Raw genomic sequence first — 16,898 nt, 5'->3', positions numbered from 1 at the left:
CTTATTACTATTGGTGTATAGAAAGGCCATTGATTTTTGTGTGTTAATTTTGTAGCCTGCCACCTTGCTATATGAGTCTATTGTTTCTAGAAGCTTTTTCGTAGAGACTTTAGGGTTTTCTAGGTAGAGTATCATGTCTTCTGCAAACAGCAAGAGCTCAACTTCTTCCTTTCCTATCTGGATTCCCTTGATATCTTTTTCTTGCCTAATCGCTATAGCGAGTACTTCCAGTGCTATGTTGAATAGGAGTGGTGAGAGAGGACAGCCTTGTCTTGTGCCAGAATTAAGAGGAAAGGCTTTCAGTTTTTCTCCATTGAGGACAATATTTGCCTCTGGCTTGTGGTAGATGGCCTTAACTATATTGAGAAAGGTTTCTTCCATTCCCATCTTGCTGAGAGTTTTGATCAAGAATGGGTGTTGGACCTTATCATATGCATTCTCTGTGTCTATTGATATGATCATGTGAATTCTATTTTAATTGTTGTTGATGTTGTGTATTATGTTGATAGATTTACGGATGCTAAACCATCCTTGCATTCCTGGGATGAAACCTACTTGATCATAGTGGATGATTTTCTTAATGAGGCATTGAATCCTATTTGCCAGGATTTTGTTGAGGATCTTTGCATCTGTATTCATTAGCGATATTGGTCTGTAATGTTCTTTTTTCGTAGCATCTCTGTCTGGTTTAGGTATCAAGGTGATGTTGGCTTCATAAAAGCTATTTAGAAGTGTTCCTTTTTTTCCATTTCATGAAAGATCTTGCCAGGATTGGTAGAAGTTCCTTTTGAAAGTTTGAAAGAATTCATTAGTAAATCCATCTGGGCCTGGACTTTTGTTTTTGGGCAGACATTTGATTACTGTCTTAATTTCCTCAATAGTGATGGGTATGTTTTGATATGCTACATCCTCTTCATTCAACCATGGAAGATTATAAGAGTCCAAAAATTTATCCATTTCTTCCAGGTTTTCATATTTAGTGGTATAGAGTTTCTCAAAGTAGTTTCTGATTACCCTTTGGATCTCTGCCATATCAGTAGTGATCTCTCCTTTTAGGAATTTTTTTTGTTTGTTTGTTAATTTTGCCAGTGGTCTATCAATCTTGTTTATTTTTTCAAAGAACCAACTTCTGCTTTCGTTGATCTTTTGGATTGTTTTTTAGGTTTCCACTTCATTGTTTTCTGCTCTCAGCCCTTTTATTTCCTTCTGTCTCCCTATTTTTGGGTCCTTTTGTTGAGTACTTTCTAATTATATGAGCTGCGTCATTAAGCTATTCAGATATGCCCCTTCTTCCTTCCTGATGTGTGCTTGCAAAGCTATAAACTTTCCTCTCAGTACCACTTTTGCCGTGTCCCATAGGTTCTGATAGTTGTGTCTCCATTGTCATTTGTTTTCAGGAAGGTCTTGATTTCCTCTTTGATTTCATTTCAGACCCACTGGTTATGCTGTTTAACTTCCAGGTATTAAAGTTTTTCTTCTGTGTCCCTTTGTGGTTCACACATAATTTCAGGGCCTTGTGGTCAGGAAGGTAGCCTGCAAAATTTCTATCCTCTTAATGTTATGGAGGTATGTTTTACGTGCTAGCATGTAGTCTATCCTGGAGAATGTCCCATGTACATTAGAGAAGAATGTGTATCTGGGCTTCTTGGGGTTGAGTATTCTGTATATATCTACTAGGCCTCTTTCTTCCATTTCTCCCCCAGCATCCCATATGATCCTCCAATCCAGGAGTGATTTCTGAGCGCATAGCTAGGAGTAACCCCTGAGTGTCACTGGGTGTGGCCCAAAAACCAAAAAAAGAAAAGAAAGAAATTGAGAAATGCCTAGTCTATTGTGAAAATGTCTTATAAGATCAAAGAACCTAATAAATAAATAAGAACATAAGAAGAATTAAAAAATCGGCAATATTTTATAAATAAATTTAATTGAATCACCATGAGATACAGTTATAAAGTTGTTTGTGATTGAGTTTCAGTCATAGAAGTTCCAACAACCACCTATTCAATGTAAATTTACCACCACCAGTGTTCCCAGTTTCCCTCCAAACCTTCCCCCTGACCCCTTTTCTGCCTGTCTTTGTGAAAGTAATTTTTTTCTTTTTCATATTTCTTTTAGACACTGTGGTTTGGAATAATGTTACTGAAGGGTATTGTGCATATCGCTTTATCTCTTGTCCAGAGTGACTATTTCCAACTATCATTGTCATAGTGGTCCCTTCTCTGCCTGAACTGCATTCTCCCACTACTTGTGCAAACTTCCTGCCAATCATGTAAAATCAAACGTTTAAACCAAATGCTAAGGAACCAACAAAATAGACTGGCTTACACTTCATCAAGACTTTCAGTCTGGCAAAATTTTGTTAAAACAAAGATAATATTTTTTAACAACAAAACAGATTTTCTACTAATGAGTGTTTAAAAGATGTGTTGTTCTATAATACAGTATTTTCTTTTGAAAGACAAATCCCTAAGGATTGCAAATCTTCACAACTTTTAAGAAACTTCAAAATATTTGTCTTCAACTTTGTTCCTTTTATGTTGATGTGCCTTTGAATTAGACTCTAAAGCTGAAGTTTTCAATAAACCAAAATAAGATTATAGCTCTTTAAAGGTTCAATATTCTGTAAAAATCTCAGCATTCTTGATAACACAGCCAACAAAATTTATATTTCAGAAAAAGGAAATGTACATAATTTAGTCTACATTCAAAGAAACCTGTTATTGTTCAAACACTACAATGTACAATGAGAAACTGGTAAATAAGTGAGCCTTGTGAATTACAGGAAAAGAAGTCCTTGTTTATAAATAACCATAATCTAAGATAAAGGACATAGCAAAGACAATATAGACACAAGACTAGATCTATAAATGAAGTAAATGTAGAATGACTGCTGAAATATAAAAGCTAAAAGTCCTTGAATGTAAACTTTGATAAAAACTTCTAGTTTTTGAAGCTACTTATGTATATATATACATATATATACATGTATCTGTATGTCCATGTGTTCTGGCATATGTATATATAATTTGAACCATTTCTTTTTACTCTTATATCAATTCTTCCCAAATTTTATAATTTCTTCTTTCACAGGTGTGTCTGGTAGTTTGCCTTGTTCAAATAGGTATTTCCTCTCACCTTGCTCAGGAATTTTTATCAATAGTTTCATCAAATTCCCTTTATTCTGAGAAACACAAAATGTTTAGTATTAAGGCTATAAGTCCCTTTCAAAGAGAGCTTATTTAAGAATTGTACTAAGAATCTGGATTTTAAATGCATATATTTATTTTTTTTATTTTGGGGCCACACACAGTGATGCTCCGGCGTTACTCATGAAATCGCTCCTGGCTTGGAGGACCACATGGGACGCCAGGGTATTGAACTGCGGTTATCCTGGGTCAGCCGGGTGCAAGGCAAAACACTACAGCTACGCCATTAGCCATTGCTCAGGCCCATAAATGCATAGTTTTAGAACAGACTCAAACTCTGTGAATCCTATTCCTTCACATGAAAAATGAAAATGTAACCACTTACACTTTATGTTAGTAAGGAAATCCCATCTAAATTGTATCATATGCCTGGAATTTAGTATATGTTAACAGAGCTATACTCAGTCTCTATCTTCACTTTCAAGAATATGTGCTAAATATAGAATTTAATCAGGGGAATTATATGTCACCAACACCAAATAAATGAATATACTGTTCTTATTTCTAGTATTAGTACCTCTATTGATTGTAGAAATAATCTGGTATTCCCACTAGTAAATCATAGTAAACATGTGATACCTAAAAAATATGTGAAGAAAAAGTATGACCTCTAAGTCTACATCAAAGATATTATGGATTTTTAGTGACCTTTTAGGACTGTTCACTCAGGACAAAGTCAGTCATGTCATCAGGATATTTGTATTGTCACGTCAGAGGACAGTGGAAAAGAACTGAGGCCTCAGTGAGCAACACCTCCATTTTGGAAGTGGTGCTCCATCCTTAGCCAAGATACCATATGATTGTAGACTTAAGTTATTCTGACTACAATGACTACAACCTCACAAGAAGTTGAAAGCCAGGATCACTAAGACAATGATATTCTCAAGTTTTTGACAAATACAGACCATTGGGTGGTATGTAATTATTAGTTTTAAGTCACTAAGTTGGAGTGACAATTATTAAGCAACAACATTCAACTAATGGTTATATGGGTATCTGAAAGAAGGGACTACCATAACAATAATATATGTATGTAGAGTGGTTTTGGAACTGTTGCAAGTAGCTTGATAAAGAGAAAAGTGAGAGAGGTAGCCTAAAAAATAAAGTCCTTTGATCATCTCGCTCCTTGACCCATCTTGGTCACCCAGGGCTGGAGATGGAAAAACTTCTATGATTATCTACATGACATAGATCTCAATATTCCAGCAGCCCCACAGGTACCCAGTAAGCTGTGCCTAAAGTTTAGTTATTCTGTACTGCATAGGAATGGGTCCCCACTTGAATTTTCAGGCAAGTATAAACCCAGACTGGAGTGAGGAACTACTCTTTTCAGAAAAAGAAAGTCAGTACTAACTCTGGCTCAGGCATACTAGGTCTGTTGTCTTTCATGCACAAAAGAACTTCAGGAGGAGGTGAAATAGTGAAGCAAAATAGTTTTATTGAAACAACTTAATCTAATGTGAGGGAAGAAAAAGAGAGGAACACATGAGAGAACCACAACTTCTACACACAGGTGTGGAATCTTAAGTTCATCGTTTACAAAGATCCTGGGACCTTATCCTAACCAGTTGCACCTCTATCGCCCCTTACAGGTCAATCTTGGTCTCAAATGAGTTCCAATTTCCAATCTCTCAAACATGCTCTAAAATACAACAAGTAACACATATGCACATATGCACATTCACACATACACAAACAAAAAGTCAATCTTGCTTTTCCCTCAAATTAGTACTCATAGCTTTCCCCTTAAGTATACATTTAAAAAACAAAAACAAAAACAAAGCTAATTCTCATCACTTCCACTTCCTCACTGTTCATTAACTTCTCAGCTTACCAATCCATGACTTCAACCACCTATTATTCGAAAATCACTCATTCAAAACTAGGTTACCAACTGCACCCTAATTTCCAGTTCCAACATTTGTTTTGCTGAATTTTATTTGTATTCTTCTGTGAAATATTTCTGCCCACTCCCAACTTTGGCAATCCCTTCTTCGTTAAGATTCTGATGCTTCATTCCCATAGAGGTCTCCTCTCCCATTACCCATTCTACTCTGTTGTCTTGTAGGGTATTTACCCAGTTATCTGATCTTTCAAAGGCTAGAAAATCCTAAAACTATTAGTGATCAATATATAAATTACAGTCCATGGGCTAGTCCAGAGGTTCCCAAACGTATTTGCTGTTGTAGCACCCTTATCAGAAAAACAAAATACCCCCTTCACTGGAAATTTACCTTTTATAAGTGCACAAACAGAAAGCAACTCCTCAAATGCACTGAAGTCTACTACCATTTCCTTCATGGATTACCTCAAGGACAAGTTTGAATAGTAGTAATTACTATTATTAGACACTGTTATACCTGATCCACCTGATACTTAATTTACTGCCCTCACATGCCTGAAAACTTCAAAAAGTTTAACAATGCCGCAATAAGAAACACAATAATAAACCCCAGTGCTTCACACAAAGCCAAGGACAGATTTTCTGAATATATTCATGTTTCAATGAGCTTCAGACAACCACTGAACTCTATTAGATTGCCATACATAGAGAAGGTCCTGCTTTCTGGAAGTATCTAAAGGAATTCATATGACTAGTATTTTACTGCTGGTATATTGAAAACCAAAAGGAGTTGGAATTGGAACAACAGCACAGAGGATAGGACACTTGCTTTGCATACAGTTGGACCAGGTTCAATCCCCTGCACTGTCTGTAGTCCACCAAGCACTGCCAGAAGTGATCCCTGAAAGCAGATCCAGAAGTAGGACCCGAGCAATACCAGGTATGTCTCAAACAAAACAACCAACAAAATATGGAAAAGAATCCTTTAACAGAAATCAGAATATTCAATATTAGTAAATACTTTGACAATAAAATGGCAAAAAATTTTAAGGGGAAAATCATGATAATAACCTAGAAAGTTTACCTTAGAAATACTGAGCAAATATATGCTTACATTTGCCATCATTCCTGACCACATCATGACCATCCAGACATTTCAATAAACTTTAATTGTGCTGTGTTTTAAATTATTCCAATCAAGATTAGTTATTCTTCAAAATCTACATTAACTTGTCTACAGTTTAAATGTGTAAGGATGCCTTTCTCTTCAATCTTTTATTCCCCTTTGAGCATATATATCACTTCCTTTTCTCTATTTCTTTGCTTGACTATTTCCACCTGAAGCAGCCTGTGTTCTCTCTGGAACATATACATCTCCCTTTCTTTCTCTTCACAACTTTCTAAAAAAGTTTCAATAAAAATTATCTTGCTTCCCTCCCACCTTGAACATATGTGATGTGGTCCTAACTTAGTCTCCAAGTAATTAGACAGCAACCGTCCAACCTTGAACCCTAGATCTCAAACATAGATCTGAAGCAGTTCTCTGCAAAAGCTCCAGGAACCAAACTCCCTCTGGGACATTCTTAATACTTCTCTGACACCAACATGCGCTAGTTTTGATATGACATCCTGACAATGATGAAATGCAATTACTTGGTCTAAAAGCAGGTTGTCTTACCACACCACCTAACAATAAGATGAAATTAGAAGACACATCATCCTTTGATCTGTGCAAAAGCCGTGATCGCTAACTACAGAAGACTGTGACAACCATGACTTGGCAGAACTTATCCTGGGACCAATAAAAAAGACTCTTGTCTAGGCTTTGGCCTATGATCTGTACAACAACCAAGATCTCTAATCCCAGAGGTCTGGCTGAGACAAATGCAACTGTTCGGTGCAAAAACCAATACAACCAACTATAGAAGACTGATTAAAACTACAGTGAAAGAACAGAACTTCCAGAAACGTAAAGAAAGACTTTATTCTAGTCTTCATCCTATGACCTGTGCAAATACCAAGATCTCTAGTTACAGAGGCCTGATTTTATCATCCACAACTGAGCAGAAAGTTTCCAGACATCACAAAAGGACCTAGGGGAGAGTAAAAGAGCATGCATGGAGCCTATAGTTATTCAGCATGCTTCAAGGGCAGAGAAACCCTGTATCAGACTTAGGCAAAGGGAATTCCCTTTCTAATCTCCCCAATATTTACTGTGCCTATGCAAAAAAAGAGCATAAATCTATTTTTGTGTTATTGTTGTTGTTGCTTGGGTTTTTCTCTATTTTTTTGTGTTTTGTTTCATTTTTATTTTGGGACTGGTTACTGTTTGGTTGTTGTCTTTATAGCTGTGGTGCTTTTCGAGTTCTTTTGTTTGATATTATTGTATTTTTTATGTTTTTCTTCCTTTTTCACTTTTTTCTCATGAATTGATATTTATAGCCTTTCAAAGGACTCTTCCCATTTTTTACTTGTTGTCTATTGCCCCCCCCTTTTCTTTCCTCCAAACTGAACCACATAACTTCAACCATCTTGTTCCTACTACCAATTGAGAAGGAAATAATGGAGAGTACCAAAACCAAACAGATGCATGAACATTGAATAGAAATAAAAAAATGATCGTACCTAAACATCATATCCAAAGCTAACAACAAAAGAATTGAAAATCAATCTACAACAGGCTAGACAAAAGAGGGGACCACTTATACTAGCAGCCCTGGGGTCAAGGGAGGGGGATATGGGATGCATGCTGAAAACAGGGGGTGGAGGGAGGACAACACTGGTGGTGGGAATGCCCCTTATTTAATGTCACTATATATCTAAAATATTACTGTGAAATATTTGTAATCTACTTTGGTAAAAATAAAAACTATTTAATTAAAAAGTATATTTCTTCATACACTCAAAAATAATATAAAAATTGAAAGTATTTGCTCTGCCTTAAAATTTTTCCCAGGGGCTGGCGTGGTGGTGCAAGAGATAAGGCATCTGCCATGCCCACATTAGCCTAGGATGGATCATGGTTTGATCCCCTACTGTCCCATATGGTCCCCTAAGCCAGGAGCTATTTCTGAGCACATAGCCAGGAGTAACTGCTGAGTGTCACTGGGTGTGGCAGCTGAGTGTCACTGGGTGTGGCAGAAAATAAAAAAAAATAAGATAAAATAAAATATTTTTAAAAATTTAAAAAATTAAAATTTTCCATATATTAACCAAATTTAGTATAAATGAAATAAAATGTATTTTATGAAGAATTCATAATAAAATTATAAGTTTATAAAACAATATAAAATTTTCTTAACAGAATAAACTTTTATAGCTATTATAGTTTCGTCTTTATACTCCTCTTCATCTTGAAAAATTATATTCTTGTAATTCAGTCCAATGAAAAATAATATTTCAGGATACATTGTCACAAAAACATCAAGTGTTCTTTAGCCCTGAGAATATTTATTTTCATGAGCACCAATTATATCCTGGCATTCTGAACTTCTATAGGTTACTATTTTGGCATTATTTTAGACCATGGTTTCCAAATTTTGGGACAAATAACTAATTTTAAAAATATCATTTAGTATTTCATGAAAATATATTTCCTTTAATTACTTGTTTGTTTTGCTCTTAGGTCACATCTGGCAATGTTAAGGGTTTACTCCTGGCTCTGTACATAGATGTCATTCTTGTAATAGTTGTAGTGCTCAGGGAACCAGATAGATTGCCAGGAATTGAATCTGGGTTGATGGCATTCAAAGAAAACATCCTACCCTCAGTACTATTTCTCTAGCCCATAATCTTTTTTCAGTAAAAAGTGTCCCTAATTGCTCCCTAATTCTACATACACACATGGAAATTTAGTTTACTATTTTAGGAAACACTGAGACCATGATAAAGGCCTAGAAAAAGGATCCAAAATCACAGATCAATTAAACAGTGATTTGCTAGTAGTGATTTGCTGCATGAATAGAAAGGATCTAATAAAATGTTTAATACATAATCTTCGGTTTCACTAATTCATATTTTATATCCAACTGAATGGAGCTTAGTTTCCTTGTTCTTTGAGTCTTATAGTACTCAAAAAATATTGAGTTTCACAACTTGAACATATAACAATAAAAAAGTCACATTTTATTTGTGTCTATGGATTTAGAAAACTATCTAAAATGCAGAAATGACATCTGATTTTAAAAAGTGTATCAATTAGCAGGTATAATCACATCAAGATCTGTAATATTTAATAGTCTTAACAACTAGAAAGCATTCACAATACAAAAAAACTTCAAAAATCTGATTTGAGTGGGTATATTTATTACATATTTAGTTTTTACTGATCCAGGCTACTTAAAAGTCATAAAATATCTGATGGTAGTCACAAAACCCAAATACGTGTTGGAATATTAAAAATTATTTTTGAAGTCTAGGTCACACCTATTTCTCTATTAGGAACCTAGGAGTTTTCTACCTAAAATTGAAAAAGTACATTATAGCCAAGTTACATACCAAAACAGGGCTTAAGAGATATTCAACTTACAGTACAAAGACCAGTGTCAAGTGTTCTGTTTCTAATTTTATTTGCTTGTATTACTGGTGTTCAGAACTTCAAGAAACCTGTTGAACGTATTAGTTTAAAAATTTGGAAGGAGCTTCCTGATTTCCTGTGTGAGGCTGCAGAGGAAGACCCCAGCAAACTTAATCCCAGCAAGGTTGTAGAGGAAGAACACAGCAAACTTACCCAGCAAGGTAGGTTGTCCCCACCCACAAGGTTAATGACAAACTTCTGCTGTGGATTTATAAATGTCCTCTGCATCCCTCCATATTAGTTTGCCAATTCCACCTTGAGGCTGCAGAGGAAGATGCCAGCGAACTTAATACCAGCAAGATAGGCTATCCCTGCCCACAGAGTGGTGCCAGACTCTTGCTTGCACTTATAAAGTCCTCTGCATTCCTCCACACTTAGTGAACTTAATCCCAGCAAGGTAGGCTGTCCCTGCCTACAAAGAGTGATGCCAGAGGAGCAAAACCATGCTAATCTTTTAGGCAATGAACTCAACATTTATGCTTAGAAATATCCACACCACAAGTGAGACAATGGTGAAACAACACAGGACAAGTCCATGCATAGAGAATGAAGATGGCAGCTCAGATGACCCGAGAAGAGCCAATCACCTACTTAACCTCTCAGATCAGGAGTTTAGAGAAGAAATATGAAAGATATTCATAGAACTCAAAGAAAGCATAGATCGAGTTGAATGGAACACAAATAAGAATTAAGAGGATATAAAGATAAGGGACAAAGATGTAAATTTTGTACTAATGAAAGGATATGAATAGCAGGAAGAAATCACTCCCCTAAACATATATGCACACAATGAGGGGAGAACAAATATTTAATACAATTGTTCACAAATCCAAAAATTATATCAACAATAATACAATAACTGTGGAAGACCTCAACACGGCTTTGTCAATACTTGATAAGTTAACCAGACTGAAACCCAACAAAAATATACTAGACCTTAAAAGAGAAATGGAAGAAAGAGGCCTATATATATATATGACACTCCATCCCCAGAAACCTGGATATACATTCTTCTCCAATGTACATGGGTCATTCTCGAGGATAGATTACATTCTGGCACATAAAAGGCACCTCCATAAAATCAAGAGGATAGAAATTTTGCAGGCTACCTTCGATGACCACAAGGCTCTGAAATTATATGTGAACTACAAAAGGACACAGAAAATAAACTCTAACAACTGGAAATTAAACAGCCAACTACTGAACAAACAGTGGGTCCAAGATGAAATCAAAACTTTCCTGGAAACAAATGACAATGAAGACAAAAACTATCAGAACCTATGAGACACAGATAAAGTGGTCCTGAGAGGAAAATTTATAGCTTTGCAAGCACACATTAGGAAGGAAGAAGGGACAATTCTGGATAGCTTAATGACGCAGCTTATAGAATTAAAAAATGTTCAACAAAAGGAACCAAAAATAGAAAGACAGAAGGAAATAACAAAGCTTAGAGCAGAAATCAATAAAGTGAAAACTCAAAAAAACAATCCAAAAGATCAACAAAAGCAGAACTTGGTTTTTTGAAAAAATAAACAAAATTGATAGACCATTAGCAAAGCTAACAAAGAGAGAGAGAGACATTTGATAAACCATATCAGAAATGAAAAGGAGGAGATGACTACCAATATTGCAGAGATTCAAAGGGTAATCAGAAACTACTTTGAGAACTCTATGCCACTAAACATGAGAACCTGAAAGAAATGGATAAATTCTTAGACTCTTGCAGCCAGGGAGGTGGCGCTAGAGGTAAGGTGTCTGCCTTGCAAGCGCTAGCCAAGGAAGGACCGCGGTTCGATCCCCTGGTGTCCCATATGGTCCCCCCAAGCCAGAGGCAATTTCTGAGCTCTTAGCCAGGAGTAAACCCTGAGAATCAAACAAGTGTGCCCCCCCCCAAAAAAAGAATACGTTTGCTATAAAATTCTTAGACTCTTATAACCTTCCATGGTTGAATAAAGAGTATGTAGCATATCTGAACACCCCATCAATATTGAGAAAATTAAAAGGGTAATCAAATGTCTGCCCAAAAACAAAATACCAGTTCCAGATGGATTCACTAATAAATTCTTTCAAAACTTCCAATGGGAACTACTACCAATCCTGGCAAGACTCTTACATGAAATTGAAAAAACGGACACACATCCAAATAGCTTTTATGAAGCCAACATCACCATCACACTTAAACCAGACAGAGTTGCTACCAAAAAAATTATAGACCAATATCCGTGATGAACACAGATACAAAGATCCTCAACAAAATCCTGGCAAATAGAATCCAATGCCTCATCAAAAAGATCATCACTGCGATAAATTAGGTTTCACCCAGGAATGCAAGGATGGTTTAATATCCGTAAATCTACCAACATAATATCAACAAGAAGAAAAATAAAAATCACATGATCATATCAATAGACAGGTCCAACACTCATGCTTGATCAAAACTCTCAGCAAGATGGGAATAAAAGGAAACTTTCTCAATATAGTTAAGGCCATCTACCACAAGCCAGTGGCAAATATTATCCTCAATGAAGAAAAACTAAAAGCCTTCCATCTAAATTCTGGTACAAGACAAGGCTGTCCTCTCTCATCACTTCTATTCAACATAGAACTGGAAGTACTTGCTATAACAATTAGGCAAGAAAAAGATATCAAGGGAATCCAGATAGGAAAGGACGAAGTCAAGCTCTCACTGTTTGCAGATAACATGATACTCTACTTAGAAAACCCCAAAGACTATCAAAAAGCTTCTAGAAGCAATAGATTCATATAGCAGTGTGGGAGGCCACAAAATTAACACACAAAAACCAATGCCCTTTTTATACACCAATAATGATAGGGAAAAAATGAACATTAAGAAAACAAGAAAACAAACCTATTCATATTAGTGCCACACAAACACAAATATCTTGAAGTCAACTTGACCAAAGATGTGAAGGTCCTGCTCCAAGAAATAAGAGAGGGCAGACGAAAATGGAAACACATACCATGCTCATGGAATGGCAGGATTAATATCATTAAAATGGCAATACTCCCCAAAGCATTGTACAGATTTAATGCGATCCCTCTAAAGGTACCCATGACATTCTTCAAAGAAGTGGATCAAAGACTTCTGAAATTCATTTGGATCAATAAACAACCTCAAATAGCTAAAGCAATCTTTGGGAAAAGGAATATGGGAGGCATTACTTTATGCAATTTTAAAGTGTACTGTAAAGCAATAGTTATCAAAACAGCATGGTATTGGAATAAAGACAGACCCTCAGATAAGTGGAATATGATTGAGTACTCGGAGAATGCTCCCCAGGCATAAATTCACCTAGTTTTTGATAAAGGAGAAAGAAATCCTAAATGAAGCAAAGAAAGCCTCTTCAACAAGTGGTGTTGGTACAACTGGTTAGCTATTTCTCCTGATTTGCTCTCAGTGGCCTCTTTCCCCCAACCTTCACTGCACACTGTTGATTACAACCAGGTTTGGTTTCTGAGAAGACTCTAGCTTGTGGATATGTGACTGCTGGGAGTCATATTTTTGACTCCACAAAACCAAATCACAGGCTGAAGCTGTGCTCTGGGTTATATCCCCTCCTTCCAGACTATTTCAAAATACTCAAAGGAGACACACACACACACACACACACACACACACACACACATATATATATATTTCTTTAGCTGTATTACATTAATAGGTACAACCCATTACTATCTATCTTATGTAGCAGCAACTTACCTCATTTTTTGAAATTTAGTATGATTTCTAGTAGATAAGTTTCTCAAGTGTTCTGAGTTCATGTTAGAACCAGGTTATCTGGATTGTCTAGCTTGTTATTTTACCCTCATATGCACCAGTAGTACCTAGTGTCATTGTTCCTTTTTTCATAGGCACATTAAATTGGGGAAATCTTACATGTACAAACAAGTTGTTATTAAATAGGGATAGGAATACATAAATTTTATATTGCAGTGTGGCCTTATACCCTGAACACTTACAGTGACTTGGCTTAGGCTTCAAAAGATGAGACATTGACCATTCACCCCTAAACCTTGGATCCCATCTATGGAAACAGCATGGTTTTCTACACCAGCACCAGGAATCAGACTTCTACCAGGAAAGGCCATACTGATGCCCTGGCACTGACTTACTCCTGATGACTTGGTAACAGCAGCAACCTGCTCTGAGGGCAGGATTCTCTGCATTGCCACTTAATGGTGCAATGCAACCAGAAAACGCTCAGCATCACCCTGACTTCTACATAGGATCTGTACAGAAACCAGGATCTCTAACTACAGAAACCTGGCAGCAACAACAGTGATTATGAAGAGCTTTTAATGGGACCACAGAGAAAGATTTTGGAGTTAGACAACTTATGCCTGGATCCTGCAGTAGATCTTATTCAGAATGCTTCATGAATAAGGTCTCTGTTTTTAGACCAAAGGTTTTCCCCTACTATTATTCCTATATTTTGCTTTGCCTATGCAAACAACAACTGCCACACACACACACACCTTTTGTATTTTGTTTTGTTTTTGGGCCATACCCTATGATGCTCAGAGGTTACTCCTGGCTATGCACTCAGAAATAGCTCCTGGCTTGGGGGACCATATGGGACATTGGGGGATCGAACCAAGGTCCGTCCTGGGTCAGCTACATGTAAAACAAGTGTCCTACTGCTAGGAGTGCTACTGCTCTCATTCCTACAAGCACATGCACACACACACACACACACACACACACACACACCTTTTTATTGTATTATTATCTCTTTTCTTTAAAGAAGAGCTCACAAGATCTTCTGCTATTGTATGAATACTTTATCGAAGATACAATGATTTTGACAAATATACTTGTTACTGAACTTTTTCTTCTTTTATCTTCTTTTCCATTTTTTAGTTTTTTCTATTTTCTTTCATTTTTTTCAATAACTTTGCTTTCCTTTCTATTGAAATAAATGTATTATGATCAGTTATGTCAACTATGTGATGTATTTTCTTTAAATAAAAATAATTTCTAAAATATAAGCACATTATATAGTCTTGATTTTTTACTTTCTACACCAGTTGACTCTGCCAATCTTAGTTTTCAAGGGTTCTAAATGTTGGGATGAATTCATCCTGGGAAGCATCCTGTTCTCAAACTATTAATAGTACTTAATAATAAGAAATATAATATCATGTGATATCTCAAGTCCCTATGTGACTAGCCATGAGTTATTCCCTTTGTTCTCTCCCACTGTTGTCCCTTCACTCACTTGACTGTGTTGACTATATTCTTGTTGTCGGATCAAGTCAAGATCATTCTTGTATCAATGACCAGGGTAGGTAAGGGAAGGTGTGAGTTTGTGCAAATAACATACAGAAAGAGATCTCATCTTTTGGTTTTGTTTTTTTGTTTTGTTTTGTTTTGTTTTGTTTGTTTTTTTCTGGCAGGCATGGGGGACCACATGGGATGCCGAGAATTGAACTGGGGTCCGTCCTGTGTTTGCCACATGCAAGGCAAAAGCCATACCGCTGTGCTACTATTGCTCCAGCCTGAGCAATCTCATCTTAAAAAAATAGTTTAAGAAGACAAAAATAGTCTAGAGCTATTATAGGATTAAGACACTTACCTAGGGAGGAAGACTGTGGAGATATATGGTACAGGAGGTAGGGCATTTGCTTTCTACATGGCTCACCTGGGTTTAATATCCAGCATCCCAAATATTCCCCCCAAGCACTGCCAGTAGTAATTTTTTTTTTTTTTTTTTTGGTTTTTGGGCCACACCCGGTGACGCTCAGGGGTTACTCCTGGCTATGCGCTCAGAAGTCGCTCCTGGCTTGGGGGACCATATGGGACGCCGGGGGATCGAACCGCGGTCCGTCCTAGGCTAGCGCAGGTAAGGCAGGCACCTTACCTTTAGCGCCACCGCCCGGCCCTGCCAGTAGTAATTTTTGAGTTCAGATGTAGGAATAACCCCTGACCAAAAAAAGACATTGGCTTTGCAGGCAGACCTAGACTTTCAGTGAGCAAACAATTTCAATATATGTCTTACATTCTTTCACTAAATGGGTTCTCTATAAAAGGAGATGGGGGCACTGGTGGTGGAAAGGTTGCACTTGTGGAGGGCGTTATTTTTTATAAGTGAAACTCAACTACAAACATATCTGTAATCATGATACTTAGAGTTATTATTATTTAAAAAATAAAAATAAAAACATTCATTAAAAAAGGTAACTCACAGTATACTGAAGCAGAAATAAATAAACTATATTTAAAGGTTTAGAACTAAGCATTTTATTTTGCCTATATAAGTATTCAACCATGAAAATATCCATAAACAAAATATTTATTATTTTAAAATAATGTTTAATTCCATTAAATAGTCATTATTTACAAACTTGCTAATAGTTGAGTTTTAGGCACATCATATTACAATGCCAATTCTACCACCAGTGTCACCTCCTGTCACAGTGTCTACCACCCATCATCTCTACTCTATCCCCACCAGCTACCACTTTGACAGACACATTACAAAGTTTGGTAATTGCAGTTTATATCTCATGCTTTTAGTTAGACAGAAATAATTTTAATAAAATATAGCTATAGCTATTTTCAAATAAAATGGAGTTACAAAGACAGGTAGCCAGCCCAAGAACCATGTTTACCAATCCTTTACCTTAACCAGAGGGTTTAGTCTTATCCTCATTTATAAAATAAAGATAGTGCAGCCAGTAATATCTAACATAGGTAGTTAAAAGGTATTGTGTAGAGTGGAGATAAGAACATCAAACAGTGCAAATTTAGCTCTCTGCTACAATGTGACTTATAAATTTCACTGTCAGGCAAGTTATTTAATGAGTTACAACCTAAGTTGTCTTGAGTCATAAAATACTTAAGAATCTATTCAAATCAAATCTTATTGATTCATGCAATTTTCCGTAACATGGATAGAACTAGAGGATATCATGATGACTGTGAGAAAGAAAAGAGATCAAGAATGATATTTCTCCTGTGTGAGACTTAATGGCACAGAACAAAGTAGCAACGAAGGACCAAAGGCAATACAAGAGAATAATCCATACAACTGAGTTCGTTAGGGCTGGAGATAAAAAGGAGAAATGCTGGAGTCCATGGGATTAAGAGATGGATACACTGTTGAAAGGTGTAGTACTGAAATTATGCACAGGAGAAATCACCATTAACAGTATTACAAATCACAGAATTTCAGTCAACAAAAATTAGTAATAAAATAAAGGGCCAACTATTTTCTAGAAATAAATGAGTTAAATAGAAGAAAAAAGG

General features: G+C 36.3%; 1 protein-coding gene across 2 annotated transcripts in view; it reads right to left on the bottom strand.

Moving 5' to 3' along the window:
• MTUS2 (microtubule associated scaffold protein 2) overlaps nucleotides 1–16,898 on the bottom strand; it is a 584,178-nt gene that overhangs the window by 397,402 nt on the left and 169,878 nt on the right. The gene's annotated exons all lie outside the window — the stretch shown is intronic.

This window comes from Suncus etruscus, chromosome 8, assembly GCF_024139225.1.
Source record: "Suncus etruscus isolate mSunEtr1 chromosome 8, mSunEtr1.pri.cur, whole genome shotgun sequence".
Taxonomy (NCBI): domain Eukaryota; kingdom Metazoa; phylum Chordata; class Mammalia; order Eulipotyphla; family Soricidae; genus Suncus; species Suncus etruscus.
This window is presented reverse-complemented; position numbering and strand designations above follow the sequence as displayed.